Source organism: Macaca thibetana, chromosome 16, assembly GCF_024542745.1.
Source record: "Macaca thibetana thibetana isolate TM-01 chromosome 16, ASM2454274v1, whole genome shotgun sequence".
In the NCBI taxonomy this organism is placed as follows: domain Eukaryota; kingdom Metazoa; phylum Chordata; class Mammalia; order Primates; family Cercopithecidae; genus Macaca; species Macaca thibetana.
Window position 1 is genome coordinate 50406756 of NC_065593.1, and position 16918 is coordinate 50423673.

The 16918-nt window shown below is 41.4% G+C and overlaps 1 protein-coding gene and 1 long non-coding RNA gene across 2 annotated transcripts in view; one reads left to right on the plus strand and one right to left on the minus strand.

Annotated features, from left to right (window-relative positions):
• Positions 1-16918, plus strand: part of LOC126938621 (eukaryotic translation initiation factor 1) — a 1120764-nt gene that overhangs the window by 445814 nt on the left and 658032 nt on the right. The gene's annotated exons all lie outside the window — the stretch shown is intronic.
• The window catches only part of LOC126938649 (uncharacterized), a 165991-nt gene continuing 155550 nt past the window's right edge, over positions 6478-16918 (minus strand). The window contains exon 2 of the long non-coding RNA XR_007720147.1: positions 6478-7171. This is a non-coding gene — a long non-coding RNA (uncharacterized LOC126938649). The remainder of the gene's footprint in view (positions 7172-16918) is intronic.

Sequence of the window (16918 nt, forward strand, 5' to 3'; positions counted from 1 at the left end):
CCTGGGATGAAGTCCACCCCATTCTTCCACCCCATTGTACTGCATTTGTCACACCCCTCTGAGACCGCAGGCTTCTTGAAAGCAGAGTTGATGTCTTCCATTTTTGAGCACCAAAGTCTGTCTTCTTGGTGGTATTTTGCAAATGTGCGTTAACTCAATCATAAACTTTTAGAGTCAGGGTTTTAACACAGGTCCCCTGGTGCCATCACCTTCGCTCCTTTTAGGACTGTGGGTTATAAAACTAGAAAGTCGGAAAACGCCTCTCCTGGGTATGGATTAACCACCCACGAAGGCCAATCCTTTCCGATTACAAATAAAGTCACCCAAAAGCGCACCAGCTTTGCCCCTCCCAGTCTTACAACAAACCCTTATCAGGGAAGAGGCTCTGAATATTTTTTATTTCACTGTGCACAAGCTGGAAAAATGAGCCTCCAAGCCTCAGGGAAACTTGGGGAGTGCTTAGAAAGAGTGCCTGCAGTCACTTACATCTCAGATATGAGAAAAAGACAAAAGAGACACGTGATAAAAATAGAGCAAATGAGGGAACTAGAGAGACTTGTTTGGTGAGTGGTGGCAAGCAGTGTTCTGTGGATGTGGACGGTTCCTGGTCATCAAAGTTATGGTCAGCTCTGGTTCCTGTTCACCCGGACCCAGCCTTACCAAGGAAGAAAACATTTACTGTTAGCATGTGCAAGGGCCGGGCTGCACTGTCTTTCTCTAAATTCTCTCACCAGAATCTACAATGGAATGAATGCCTCTCTACTCATTTCAGGCATGTCTGAGTGGCAGTGACTTATCAACCCCATAAATTTGGCCACTGTCTCATTTTATGTCCGTGTGTGGGAGTTTTGATTTATAGGAGTTATCCTTGATCAAAAGTTTTCTTGTATCATAGCAGGACCAGGGTGGGGAAAAACTGGTAGTGAGATCTGAGAGCACTGGGGAGAAATAGTCTCTTCCAGTACTGTTATATAATGGTTTCCCATAACTTTTTTTTTTTTTTTCTCGAGATGTAGTCTTGCTTTGTTACCCAGGCTGGAGTGCAATGGCACAATCTTGGCTCACTGCAATCTCCAACTGCTGGGTTCAAGCGATTCTTCTGCCTCGGCCTCCCGAGTAGCTAGGATTACAGGTGTGCACCAACATGCCCAGTTCATTTTTTGTGTTTTTAGTAGAGATGGGGTTTCACCATGTTAGCCAGGCTGGTCTCGAACTCTTGACCTCATGATCTGCCCATCTCGGCCTCCCAAAGTGCTGTGATGACAGGCATGAGCCACCGTGCCTAGCCGATTATCCATAACTACTTCTTCTTCTTTTTTTTTTTTTGAGACGGAGTCTCGCCCTGTGGCCCAGGCTGGAATGCAGTGACACGATCCCGGCTCACTGCAAGCTCCACCTCCCGGGTTCAAACAATTCTTCTGCCTCAGCCTCCCGAGTAGCTGGGACCATAGGGTGTGCCACCACGCCCAAATAATTTCTGTAGTTTTTAGTAGAGACGGAGTTTTACCATGTTGGCCAGGCTGATCTTGAACTTCTGACCTTGTTATCCACCCGCCTCGGCCTCCGAAAGTGCTGGGATTATAGGCGTGAGCCACTGCACCCAGCCCTGATTTTCCATAACTTCTGATGTGTAGAGTTCCATTGGATTTTTAAAAGAAATGATGCTTTTTTGGGGTAAAAATGATACATGCTTATTATACAAAATCAAGTGATACATGATAGTACAGGAAAAAATATTTTAAAATTCTACCACACACACACACAACCTTTGGTGACATTTGGTGAACGTCCTTTCAGATACTCTGTGTATGCATTGGAAGACGAAAGAATGGCTAGAATAATTGGAAAAATGGGCTCACATGACTTACTCCATTTTAGAAAAGCTTAAGTCCATCGACAAATTTTAATTGGCAAATAAGGAACTAAAATGAATTCACTTTAGTGACATAGTTTTTCTAGAATTTAAAAACGTTCATCACATTCTTTTAAATTTTACATTTTTAAGAAGGGTAAAATGTCCTGTAAATGCCAGTATTTGTGGAATCGCAGGACTGGAAAGAAGAGCAACACTGAGCCACTGGTTGCGGATTTTTGCTCTTAGGGAGGACAACGGCAGAGTGCTGAGGTTGTTTTTGAACTATTCTTAAAGAACTCGAGGGATGGAGCCTCCAACTGCTTCCTCAGTAAATGGCCAACGTCTGCTGATCCTTTTGGTTCGTAAGCATTTCACTTGCAATAGGTTTCAAGATTTCTTTTGGTTTTCTGTAGCGTTCAATTGTTCAGAATCAAAATCATTCTCCTTTGCATAATTTTCTGGCTGAACCATTTGTAGTTTTCACGTTTGATTCATCTTTCTGGTGAACGGCATTGTGGTCTCTGAAAGGGAGTGGGTATTTTGTAAGAGCTCAGCTGGTGAATGAATGCGTGGAGTTGCATGCAAATGTGTTGGGGTCAGAAGGGAGCCCTGTCAGAAGGTAGCTGTCATTAACTGGGTACACTGTTTGTGAGCCTTTTCAAGACAACCATTTCATCAGCGAAGCATTTTATAGGCACCCGATCTTTACAGTAGAGAAGAATGGCCAAAATGACTCTCGAATACATTTTTACTACACATGACATTTCAGAACAGATGAGTAGCAGGTCTTCAGGCAAAATTGCTATGCTATTATCCTATGAGTTGGAAGGTTACATAAGAAGGTTAGACATTTATAGAAATAAAACATGCCTATTAAAAAGTGGGCAAAGGACATGAACAGACACTATATACAGATACTATTTGCAAGCGACTCTTAAGTTGGCTGTTGTTTTCTTCCTCGTTTGAAATACTGTATTGAAGACTTCATAACTCACATCTTCTCTCTGTTGGCCCCTTTTTCCTAGACAAATAGAAATATGAGAAAATGATCTGAGGATAGTGCTGTAACAAAGTGTTTTATATCAGCCTTACTTGACCACTCATGCTTAAGCCCTTGTAGCATCTTATTCATTGGGAAAACGTTCCCAGCTGAAAACAATCAATCCCGTGCTTCAATTGCAGCTGCAATTTTAAACATGAAATTCAATAGACTTTAAGAAGTTAGTAAAATCTCTAAAGCTATATGCAAAAATTTCTCTGCAAGTTTATATGCTTACTTTTCTGAGGAAACTGTTGTTTTTAAAAATTTCAATTAGGCTGGGCGTGGTGGCTCATGCCTGTAATCCCAACACTTTGGGAGGCCGAAGCGGGTGGAGCGATCACTTGAACTCAGGGGTTCGAGACCAGCTTGGCCAACATGGTGAAACCCTATCTCTACTAAAAATACAAAAAATTAGCCGGACGTGGTGGCATGTGCCTGTAATCCCAGCTACTCTGGAGGCTGAGGCAGGAGAATCACTTGAATCTAGGAGGCAGAGGTTGAAGTGAGCCGAGATTGCACCATTGCACTCCAGCCTGGGTGACAAGAGTGAATCTCCATCTCAAAAATAATTTTTTAAAATTAATTATTATTTTTTGAGACAGGGTCTCACTTTGTTGCCTGAGCTGTAGGCAGTGGTGCAATCATGGCTCACTGCAGCCTCAACCTCCTGGCTCAAGTGATCTTTCTGCTTCCACTTCCCCAGTAGCTGGGACTGTAGGCATGCACCACCACACCAGGCAAATTCTTTCTAAAAATGTTTTGTAGACACGAGGTCTTGCTACGTTGCTGAGGCTGGTCTCAAACTCCTGGGCTCAAGCAATTCTCCTATCTTGGCATCTCGAAGTGGTAAGATTAAAGGCATGAGCCACTTCACCTGGTCTCATTAACTTTTCAAAGGAGTATATAAGTTTAAAAAGTCAGGATCCAGTGATGTAAAACTTTAGTTTCCTTCCCTGTTGCCAGTGAGCTCCTTTTTCTCTGTTTCTCCTCCTCCCCTCCCTCCTTCTTCTCCTTCTTCTTCCTCTTCCTCCTCCACCTCCTCCTCTTCTTCTCCTTCTCCTTTTCCTCCTTCTCCTCTTCCTCCTCCTTCTCCTTCTTTTCTCCTCATCCTTTTCCTTCTCCTCCTCCTTTCTCTCTTCCCCCTCCTCTTTCTTTCCTCCTCCTCCTCCTCCTCCTCCTTCTTCTTCTTCCTTTTTTTACTTTGGCATAGAGACAATGCTTTAGGTTCACTAAAGTTTTTGCAGTTGTGGGATATTGATTAAAACACCTGCTCATTTAAGTGGTTGGCTATATTTAAAATGTTTTTATTGCTTTTTTTCTCCTACCCCCAAACTGTGCATTTCATCTCTAATTTCATTATTGGTTGAATACCACAGCCACAAATCATTTGACTTAAAATCCTCTAACTTAGTTATTAATTTTATTGAAGATTTCCTTTAGAGGTACTCTGGTTTTATAAATAGACTAATATGACACAATTCCTACTTAAAAATTATTTAAAATTTTTATTTTAATAGTTTTTGGGAAACAGGTGGTTTTTGATTACATTAATAAGTTTTTGGTTTGCAGACGATGCAATCTTTTTTTAATTATTATTTTTTAAGTTCTGGGGTACATATGCAGGATATGCAGGTTTGTTACATAGGTAAACATGTGCCATAGTGGTTTGCTGCACCTATCAACCCATCACCTAGATATTAAGCCCAGCATGCAATAGCTCTTTTCCCTAATGCTCTCCCCACCCACCCTCCCCTAAAAGGCTTCTGTGTATGTTGTTCCCCTTCCTGTGTCCAAGCGTTCTCATTGTTCTGTTCTCACTTATAAGTGATAACATGCAGTGTTTGGTTTTCTGTTCCTGTGTTAGTTTGCTGAGGATAATGGCTTCCAGCTTCATCCATGTCCTTTCAAAGGACATGATGTTGTTCCTTTTTATGGCTGTATAGTATTCCATGATGTATATGTACCACATTTTCTTGATCCAATATATTATTGATGGGCATTTGGGTTGATTCCATGTATTTGCTATTGTGAGTAGTGCTGCAATGAACATACACGTGCATATATCTTTATAATAGAATGATTTAATATTTTTTGGCATGCCACCGGGCCTGTGGGGATGATACCCAGTAGTGGGTTTGCTGGGTCAAATGGTCTTTCCAGTTCTAAATCTTTGAGGAATTGCCACACTGTCTACCACAGTGGTTGAACTAATTTACATTCCCAACAACAATGTAAAAGCATGTCCATTTCTCCACAACCTCACCAGTATCTGTTGTTTCTTGGCTTTTTAATAATTGCCATTCTGATTGGTGTGAGATGGTATCTCATTGTGGTTTTGATTTGCATTTCCCTAATTATCAGTGATGTTAAGCCTTTTTTCATATGATAGGGTCTTTAGTGGTGATTTCTGAGATTTTGGTGCACCCATCACCCGAGCAGTGTACACTGTACCCAGTGTGCAGCCTTTTATCCCTCACCCCCTCCCACTCCTACCTTTAAGGATCCTTCAGCCAACAGTTTAGTTTTATTTTGTTTGGTCTTTCAGTATTCTGTCAAATGACACAACCTATTATGTGAGGGTCTGCTCTGTGGTGCTTAGGAGCGGTTACTGATCTTTACCCATTTATACCTGGAATTCAGAGTTACCGGTACTCGGGAGACACAGCAATTTAGCACCATCATCAGTAAAGAAAACCTGGTTGTCAAGATCTTTTCACATGGCTGTGATGAAGTTATCATCATCTGAGTGACATACTTATTATTCAGTACCTTGGTATAAGCCTGAAAAGAATGGGTTGGCCTAGCCCATCATACTGGGAGTTGACTCTCATTTACCATTATCTCCTTCAGAGAAGGAGGGTACCTCCTCCCTCCTTCCAGCTTCCTTTTCCAGTTGACACCAAACCTTTCTGAGGAGGCAAGTGATGTGTCAGCTAGAAAACTTCTTTGAAAGGACTGCCAGAACACTCTGACTTAAGCCTGGTTTTAGAAAGATCCTTAAGTCCTTTTATACCGCCTCTGTGCAAAAGGCCTGTTGCAGTGATTTCATTCACTTAGCATAACAGCAGGAAAAACAGATCCCCACTAATGGGTGGGAAGTGCTGCTGCAAAACTGAAATGATTTCACTCTTCTTTTTCTCCTTATTATCATCTTAATCTAATGGACTTGATAGGTAATCAAATAAATCCTTTACACAAAGACCGTTGTCATTAATGATCCTGGAATTAAACTGCGTGTTAGCTTTAGTCCTCACTGGGCGTTACTTTCTTTTGCCTTAGGAGGAGATGTTTTGAGTTAACTGTGGTGTTGGTTGCTGAAACATCATCTCATGCAATTTGCTGAAGTACCATTTGCCCTTATAAGTTTTACCTTTAGCCCAGTGGGTTCATGTTGCGGTAGGGCAAGTGTATGCAAGACTGTCAGAAGGTCTTGCTCCCAGCATTCTTCCCCACTTGACAGTTGTTGCCACCTGAAACTCAACCATGTATTTGTTTGGTTCACCCAAATATTGCTTCTCCTTCCCTCGCTCCCTTCCTCCCTCCCTCTCTCCCTCCCTCCCTCTCTCCCTCTCTCTCTCTCTTTCTTTCTTTCTTTTTATTATTATTATTATTATACTTTAAGTTCTAGGGTACATGTGCATAACGTACAGGTTTGTTACATATGTATACTTGTGCCATGTTGCTGTGCTGCACCCATCAACTCGTCAGCACCCATCAACTCGTCATTTACATCAGGTATAACTCCCAATGCAATCCCTCCCCCCTCCCCCCTCCCCATGATAGGCCCCGGTGTGTGATGTTCCCCTTCCCGAGTCCAAGTGATCTCATTGTTCAGTTCCCACCTATGAGTGAGAACATGCGGTGTTTGGTTTTCTGTTCTTGTGATAGTTTGCTAAGAATGATGGTTTCCAGCTGCATCCATGTCCCTACAAAGGACACAAACTCATCCTTTTTTTATGGCTGCATAGTATTCCATGGTGTATATGTGCCACATTTTCTTAATCCAGTCTGTCACTGATGGACATTTGGGTTGATTCCAAGTCTTTGCTATTGTGAATAGTGCCGCAATAAACATACGTGTGCATGTGTCTTTATAGCAGCATGATTTATAATCCTTTGGGTATATACCCAATAATGGGATGGCTGGGTCATATGGTACATCTAGTTCTAGATCCTTGAGGAATCGCCATACTGTTTTCCATAATGGTTGAACTAGTTTACAATCCCACCAACAGTGTAAAAGTGTTCCTATTTCTCCACATCCTCTCCAGCACCTGTTGTTTCCTGACTTTTTAATGATCGCCATTCTAACTGGTGTGAGATGGTATCTCATTGTGGTTTTGATTTGCATTTCTCTGATGGCAAGTGATGATGAGCATTTTTTCATGTGTCTGTTGGCTGTATGAATGTCTTCTTTTGAGAAATGTCTGTTCATATCCTTTGCCCACTTTTTGATGGGGCTGTTTTTCTTTCTTTCTCCCTCCCTCCCTCCCTTCCTTCCTTCCTTCCTTCCTTCCTTCCTTCCTTCCTTCCTTCCTTCCTTCCTTCCTTCCTTCCTTCCTTCCTTCCTTCCTTCCTTCCTTCTCTCTCTCTCTCTCTTTTTCTTTCTTTCTTTCCAGAGTCTTGATCTGTTGCCCAGGCTGGAGTGCACTGGCATGGTCTCAGCTCACTGTAGTCTCCGCCCCCCAGGTTCAAGCCTCTCAAGTAGCTGGGATTACAGGCACCTGCCACCATGCCCTGCTATTTTGTGTATTTTTAGTCAAGATGGGGTTTCACCATGTTGGCCAGGCTGCTCTGGAACTCCTGACCTCGAATGATCTGCCTGGCTCAGCCTCTTAAAGTATTGGGATTACAGGCACGAGCCACCGCATCGGGCCAATAATTGCTTCTTATTCAGAAACAAACCTTAATACATTGTTCACATAAAAAACACATTGTTTGCCTTTTCATTCATTGAACAAGTATTTATTGAATGCCTACCCTGCGTGGAGCAGAGAGGGAGAGGAGGAGAGCAGGGTGAGAGGATGCTGGTGACGCACAGGACACGGGGTTGTTCTGGGCTTTCTCAGCTCTGCTGAGTATTTTGATCTTCGACACAAGAGATGTGGAAAATGAAGACTTTAAGCAGGGGAGTACTGCACTGTGATCTTCGAAAAGATCACCCTAGCTGTCTTATGGAGAATGAATGAGGGTGAGAGTGAAGGGGTGGGGATGGCTAGGAAGGGACTGCCTCTGTCCAGAAGAGAAACGATGGGGAGGTTTGCTTATTAATTTTGATTGATTTAGTTAGATATTCAGGGATATTAGAGTAAGAGCACAGCATTAACTACTTTTCTGCCATGAGAAAGAAGACATAATAAAAGTCAACTTATTATTGACTTTTATGGCACCTGTGGTGTGTATATGCTGCATTTGTTATTCGAGAGGATTGTGTAATAGACACGGTGTCTATTATGGTACCTTAAACTGTACGTGTTTGATATGTATCCTATTCAGTGTGCTTTTAGACAGGAAGTAATCATATGTTTTGCCAAAATATTTTTTGTTCAAGGCTCTCAACTTGCTTTGTGGACAAGTAACTACCATGATGGACTTTTTCTTGTGGATGTAAGAACTAAGGCAGTGACAGGAGGAAGACTTGCCTAAGGTTGTGCAGTGAGTTAATGGCAAAGATGCCCTAGAGCCCAGTCCCTACATAGCCACTGGTTCGTATTTCACCCATGTGCTTACAGAGACTTTACCCTCATGTACAGTATCTTCCCACATTTACTTCTAGGTTTCTCCCTTCTATCTGCGTGAACGCTGTTCTCATTACCTATTTTGCTGCTCGTAGATTGCTAATCACGACTTGATTTTTAGTTTGCGACGCAGGGTTTTCTTTCCCCTTCCCTCCTTTCTTTTGGTTTGGAATGTTTGCTTTTCAAAGCTCTATTATTCTAACTAAATCTTTTTTTTTTTTTTTTTTGTTATGTTTTGAAGATCTTCTTGATGGTGACCTTTTCTGCATCTTTGGTGCAGTTTGGACTAGTGGGAAGGATTTTGGGCTGGGGGCTAAAGTCCATGCTCTGCTGTTAACCCACCCACCTAGCAACATTAACCCACTGGTCTCAAGGTTCTTACCATGAAAATGATTTTCCTTGTAGTTTACAGGGTTGTTGTGGGGGGCAAGTGAGTTAATGTACATACATAAACTGTGTAATCTATATGTAGTATATATACATTAGCTACGTAATAGGTATGTACTTTACATACATGAGCCACATAATTGGTATGTAACAAATATACCTGAACTATGTAATTTGCAAGCAATGTACACCTGATACATGTGATCTGTATGTAATATACATACAGAAGCTGTGTAATAGGTCTGTAGTGCACATATACAAACTGTGTAATCTGTAGAGTGCTGTGCACAGGTGAGGCAGGGAGGAGAGTGATTAAAAAACACCCCTATTTCACCCTGCAGTCAGGATCCCACAAGTCTGGACAGAGGGGAGACCGACGAAGTTGTCAGGAGGTCACAAGGGCTACATGAAAAAGTCTAGCCTAAAAGCTATAGTTCTGTCTCCAGATGAACTTAAGGAGAAACAGGAACTTCAGGAGTTTACATTTTGTAAACTTAGTCCATGTAAAGGTCAGTCTAGATTGATGCTGATGAATACTCTGGTTACCAGCTTTAATTTAAGTTCGCATCCCAATTCTGCCATTGCTACCCAATTCTTCAGTCTTTAATTTCCACAGCTGTGAACTGAGATTAATACTCAGCCCTGATTGATGGTGTTATTGTGGAAATGAAAGCAGATAATCCATGCATTATACATTAAAAAGTGGTACTATTATGAAAATGTGTCTGTGTGTGTGTTAGAATACTCTATTTTAGCTAGGTGAAATAACCCTATCTCTATGTTCTGGTTTTGGATACGTTTGCTGAGAAGTCATATATATTTTTATAGAGTGTTCTAAACTGACAGAATTTATTTTAATATGCTTTGTGGCTTTTAAAATCTCACTTTTCTATATAAATTATATCCTAAACATAGTCCCTAATTTTTTGTTTTGCTATATTTTATTCTTACTGTTATCATGTTATCTGTTTAAAGTTATTTATATTTTAGGGTGGGCACTCTTTCCACCCTAGCAGTAAACTATGAGTAACAATGTAACACATGGAATGTTCGCATGATGTTATAATAACTGGGGTTTAAGTTAGAGTAGAGCAGTGAACTCATAGTTCTTCCCTAGAAAGGCTTGAGTTTCCAAATACAGGTAAAAGCCATTTCCAAATGCCTGCGGTTAGGTCCCACTCTGGTCTTTTCCTTCTATCTCCGTCAATTAGGGGATAAATTATTGCAAGGTATATATTGGTTAAAAAAAAAAAAAGGGGGAAGAGACAGTTTTTCATGATGGTTAAAAGTGCAGGATTTGGAGTCCCATGGTCCTGGGTGTGAATCCTGGCTCTGGCACTATCTGTGTGACTCTGGCTATGAACCTCTCATGCCTCACTTTCTTCATCTGTAAAATGGGTAGTTGTATAGCAAATGCACTTAGAGAACACTTAACACTTCGGTACATTGGAAGCACTCAGTAAATGTTAATTGTTATTATTGTTGCTATAAAAAGATGACCCCACAAGGTTAAGGAATATGTTTACATCTTCAAATTATTAGTTAAGATATAGCCTTAAACATACACTCTCCTTATGTCAGAGTGTTCCCTGAGGGTTGAAGTACAACAGGAAGCTTGATTGGTTGGTAAATTTAAACACTTGTGACTTTATTGCTTACTCCAGTTTTGGTTTTGGGGTTTTAGAGAGATAATACATGGACTGTCTCTTTTCCCATCCCTCTCTCTGTTTCCTTCGGTGTAGGAGGCAGAATAATGGTCTCCTAAAGATGCCCAGGTTTTAATACCCAGAGCCTGTGAATAGCCGATGTTACTTGGCAAAAAGGTAATTAAGGTCACAAATAGAATTAAGGTTGCTAATCAACTGGCCTTAAAATTGGGAGAGTATCCTGAATTATTCAAGTGGACCCAAGATAATCATAATGTCTTTAAAAGTGTAAGAGAAGCTGGGCATGGTGGCTCACGTCTGTAATCCCAGCGCTTTAGGAGGTCGAGGCAGGTGGATCATGAGGTCAAGGGTTCGAGACCAGCCTGACCAAAATGATGAAACCCCATCTCTACTAAACAAACAAACAAACAAACCCACAAAAATTAGCTGGGCATGGTGGCACATGCCTGCATGCCTGTAATCCCAGCTACTCCGGAGGCTAAGGCAGGAGAATGGCATGAACCCGGGAAGTGGAGGTTGCAGTGAGCCAAGATCACACCACTACACTCCAGCCTGTGCGACAGAGGGAGACTCCATCTCAAAAAAAAAAAAAAAAAAAAAAAAAAAAAGTGGAAGAGGGAAGTAGAAGATTCAGTCAGTGTTGGCAAAGGAGATGTGATGAAGGCAGTTAAGGGTGACGAGGTCGCTGATGGTGAAGATGGAAGTGGTGGACAAGCCCAGGAATGTGGGCAGCCTCTGAAAGCTGGAAAAGTTTGGCAAGAAAACAAATCCCCCCAGCCGCAGGACCTCCAACACTTGGATTTTAGTACATTGAGTCCCAAGTCAGACTTCTGAAATAGAGAACAGTAAGATAGTAAATTTGTGTTATGTTGTTATTTTGAGCCATGAAATGCATGTTACTTTGTTACAGTGGCAGTAGAACATCGTAGTGCATGTGTGTTTGTGGGGGGAACATCCAATAGGAACTCTGGTGATAGATTTTTGCTGAAGATTTGCCAGGTCTATCCTGCAGACCCTGGCAGAGTGTTGAATGAAAGGAGTACTGAGACACAGGCATGCAGTGTAAGAGCAGCTAGGGGTCTGCCGGCACTTAGGGCCAAAGAAGAGAGCAGCTGTGAATAGCTGAAGCTGCTTGCTTTTATTCACTACAGACATAATGCTGAAAGCCTGGAGCAAACACAATCTGCAGGTAAGTAACATTATTTTTCCCCTTTTCAGGGAACAGTCACATGCATGGATTATCAAAGGTCAGTTTCTGGACAACCTAAGTAAACAAGCCTGTTTATGATAAATTCCCCTGTACTTCCTTTTACCTACTCCTTGCCCTCTGCCTCAGGATCAGAGAACAGCTTCCTTCAACTTATTCTCTCTTGAAGCTAGGCAGAGCCTTCTGAACTTTCAGAAGGTTTGCATCCTTTCCCTATAGTTTCTCCCACCACTCTGACCAATCTCCCGCAAAGATTAAATCAAGGTGAATAGAATATCTTTTCCATGTCATTTATAAAACATATTTTCCATACACATACTTGGTCTAGATCTTTAATTATTAGCATAACAGCATAGACAGTTATAGTTACTATATTTCATAAACCCTAAAAAGGCAAATTATAGGTGGATTTTTAAATTTGCAAATTAATATATATGATATACCTCAGAAAATTATAGAATTTAAATCACATTTAATTAAACATTTTACAAATAATTTTTATGGAGAAGTACAAAATTACATAAAAGAAAGGCTGTTCCTGAAGATCCAGGGCACGTGGGAACTATTATTAGGGCAAATGTGAATATGTGTCTTTTATTTACAATCAAAGGGTGATATCAGGTGGGAAATAGGCTTTGATGAAAGAAATAGCTCATCTTTCATCCCTAATTATTATTTACTACATAGTCTTTGTGTCGTTACTACAAAGAGACGGTGCTGTAACTGGGACGCTGGACACAGTCCCTGCAATCTTAGTCCCACTGTACATTCTATTCTATCTAAGTGAGTTCCAAATGACTTCTTGGTTCTTCTTATTCTGCAGCCACAAAAGCATACCCATTTTTCTCCTTCCTCTTTCTTATTTTGTCTATTTCTCCCAGTGCCTCTCCTGAATACACCAATATAGCATCTTCTGTTTCTCTCCCAACACATTTGATTTCATTTCTGATTACTATCCCCCCAATTACAATTTGTAGCCTTTATTAAAAGGAACCCTGTGGGGTGGCGGGGGAGGGCACGGTGGCTCACACCTGTAATCCCAGCACTTTGGGAGGCCAAGGCTGGTGGATCACCTGAGGTCAGGAGTTTGAGACCAGCCTGACCAACATGGAGAAACCCTGTCTCTACTAAAAAAAAATACAAAAATTGTCCGAGCTTGGTGGTGTATGCCTGTAATCCCACTTACTTGGGAAGCTGAGGCAGGAGAATTGCTTGAACCCGGGAGGTGGAGGTTGTGGTCAGCCGACATCATGCCATTGCACTGTAGCCTGGGCAACACGAGCAAAACTCCATCTCAAAAAAAAAAAAAAAAAAAAAAGGAATCCTAGGGGTAGACTTTGGGTAGTTCATCCTACCAGCCTTGTGTCCTGTTACTCCTGGGATCTGGGATGGGTCAAAACCAGGAAATCCTCTGCAGCTTTGGCAGCGCACAATTGCTGATGAAGCCACAAATTGTTGGAAACATGAATATCTGGCATTCATTGTTTTGAGCCTATGCTTGCCATGAATATGAACTGAGTTAGAAATGAGACCTACACTTTCCCGGTGCTTCTCCATTCAAGACCTCTTGGCTTTATATCTAGTAGAGCAGAGCTCTACTATGCCAATCTTCTAGCAATAAACTTCACACAGACCCAGCAACCTAATTGTTGTGGTTAGAATGAGAAGAGATGAAGATGCTGTTGAGTTAGGTCATCTGGTCTCCAAAGCAGAACTTCACAAGCTGATACTTTTTTGTGAAGTCACAGTGGTCTATGTCTGTTCTTAGGCTGGTGGGTTATTAGTGCACCAGAACTGAAGGGATTCTCACAAGCTGACTCACAGTAACCTGACTTTTAAGTGCCAGATGAAAGAGACAGAATGCAAACTTATTAATTTAACATTGAGAGATGATCCATTTTGCAACCACAGAGTTCCCAACTGCGAATCAATGCACCTTCTTTGTTGTATCTAAGAATTAGAGAAACCAAACTGTAATATGAAGGCTTTTGTCAAAAATGGAACTAGAAGAGGGATGTGGGGTCTTGAGGAATGAGGTTGAAGAACTGCCTCAAGTCCACACATGCTCATGTGATGGTGTTCATGAGTTCAGCGTTGCTCCTTCCTGGATTGGGCTGGACACTGTTGAGTTGTGTTTTTAGGGCTCACTTTCTCTTTTTAAAACATTTTCTTCACCACTTGAACCACCAGGGATACGGCTCACCTTCTTTAGACCTCCAAGACCAGCATTATTTCTTTAATTCTTTATAGCTTTGATTAGGCTACATGTATGACATTGTCAAACTTGAGTAATCATTTAATTGATTGGGCATTAGGAAATAAAGAGGATATGGTTTTTTCAGATTTTGACTTTTAACATTTACTAGCTGTGACACTGAGCAAATTACTTAACTTCTGTAAGCCTTGGTTCCCTTGTTTAATGTGGTAATAACCATAGTATGATAGGGCCATTGTGAGAATCGAGTGAGATAATTCATGTAAAGCGTATAGCACAGTGTCTAGAGGCATAATATTTAATCAGTTTTTAATTGAATAAAAGAAGCATTGCTCTTTCTACCTTTTGGCCCTAGGAGACACTGTGGCTTCTGTGCATCTGTGATTACTTTTATTATGTGTTGGTGGTGGAGAAGACTTCCAGCTGTTTTCTCCGTTGACACCAAAACCTGACTCTAGGAAACATCAGGGCCACAAGGGACAAGGGTAACAGATACTGTACTAGGAGAAGGGCCATCAGTCCTCTCTGAATTGCCCTGTCATTTCAGTTGTCCACAAACGTGATCCTGTTACAGGGATGACTTCAAACTCTTCTCCCTCCTCCTCCTGGGCTATCTTCTTCCTACTGGCCGCAAAGCTTGTGAAGGTTGATAACATGATGGAGAGGTCCTTTACGGTTGAGCTTCCTAACATTCTGGAAAACAGAAGAGTTGGACCTGTATGTGGATTTTACTTTGGGTCAGGTGTGATTCAGCTTTCTTTTAAAAAGAAAGGTTCTATCCTTAATCTAGCACTTTCTTTAGTTATCAGAATGGCCTTGCATGACTATGCCACTGTCATTTGGCTCAAGTGAAATAATTCATTAGCTCTCGTGTGATTAGTTTGCCAACTGAAGTAAGCTCATGAAGCAGTATAAGGCAATCCTACTAACAAGGTTACTGGGTGCCAGGCATGCTCCAGGAGCTTTGCATGCATTAATTAATGATGTCATCTCTGCCCTATGAAGTAGATGCTATTAATAGCCCCATTTTAAAGATGAGGAAATAGAGAGGTTAAGTAACTTGTCCAAGATCTCATGGTACATGGCAGGGCTGGGAATCAAAGACCCAGCTGGTCTAGATTCAAGTATGTGTTCTTAATCAGTACATGATTCTGCTTTTTAAACAAAGGTGGCCAAAGTTCTCTTCTAGTTTTTTCTAATCTCTTTAAAGGGGTGCTTGTTCTGAGTTTTCATCCTAGTCTCTTTTCCCCACTGAACTTACAGAGTGCTCTTACACGGGTAGTAATTTTATTTACCTTCCATTGTGAGACTTGTCCCTGCAACCAGAGTCTCTGCTGGGAATGGGGAGGGGGGTGTTTCTTAGAAAGTGGCAGTGAAGGAAGAGAACACAGTTATTTTTTTCCAGTCAATGAACAATGAGCTGACAGACATTTATCCTGCACAGAAGTGCAGAGAGAAGACCTTTTTACTCTTACATACAGTTGATGGGTAGTTCCTTATGACCAACTACCCAGGTTTAGAGATATTCAGCCCAAAGTGTGGTCTCTCTCCAGGTCTTCTGGGTCAGCAGAGTTAGGCAGTTTCTTTAAGGGCCACAGATACCAAACGTGTGGATACAACCCTTTCCAGGAACTCTCGAGCATTAGCTGGCTCAGTGACCCTCCATAACAAGCTGTAATATTGGAAAACTTTTTTTGTGTTATTGTTTTTGGAGAAGGAAAAAGAGAAGGGAGTCCCAAACCTGCTGTCCTCCTAAAAAGAGTAAGAGAACTTACTGTCTGAGATGTTTTATCCAGGTACAACTAGTATGTCCGCCTTGACTGTTGTATTGTTCCAGAGAGAGAGAAAGGAAGGGAGTTGGGGGAGGAGAGAGAGAGAGAGAGAGAGAGAGAGAGAGAGAGAGAGAGAGGATCAAGAAAACATATTCAGAAATTTTGCTATTGGGATGCCTTCTTAAGATGTTTAGAAACATTGATATACATATTTTCCCCATGTGCATGTAAGTGGTAGCCTATGGCTTAAAAGCGTCACCTAGGAAAGCTCTCCAAATATGATGCTCAACCTGAAAGGATAATTACAGCAAACCTTTCTTTGCTGCCAGACAGGGTTGCTCCCATTTGAACTGGGTGCGTGGGTTGTTCCCATGAAGCTTATGAATCATGCATGAACACACTGACCAGATACTTCTAGCCAGCCCAATACCCAGAGGATTCATTTCCTATAAAAGACATTTGATCACAGTGTTGAAACAATGTATTCAAGGTTTGCTTGCCCTGAGACTAACCCAAGGCTGTGTCACGGATGCTGATTGCCTCAGCCTAGAAATTCTTCCTAACCTAACATGAACCTATTCTCTTCTCTTTGGGGACACTTTCCTTTTCTCTTGAATTTTAATCTTTCCCCCCTTCTCTCATTTAAAGTGGATGTTTGCTTTTAAAATGGGTTTTCATTATAGGAACTTTAATTTCAAATCAAAATGGACAGAAATAGGATAAACTTACTCAGGCGAGGGGTCCGTTTCTGTCTGGAGTAAGATACTTTTCTTCATTGTTTGAAAAAATGGAAATGATGGGAATTAATAACAACATAGAGTCATTATCTTCTAAAGAACATGAAGATCTCACTGATACCATCTAATTGCCTTTAAAAGACACTGGCAAGGTGGGGTGGGGGCAGGTTGGAAGACTTTTTTTTTGGTGTCAGTTCTTATTTACAGAGGTAGAAAACTAGACATGGTAAGTAATGTCAGAGCTTGTAAGAGAAACTAAGGACATAAGCTTTGAAGAGTCCATGGTGAGTGCCCAGAG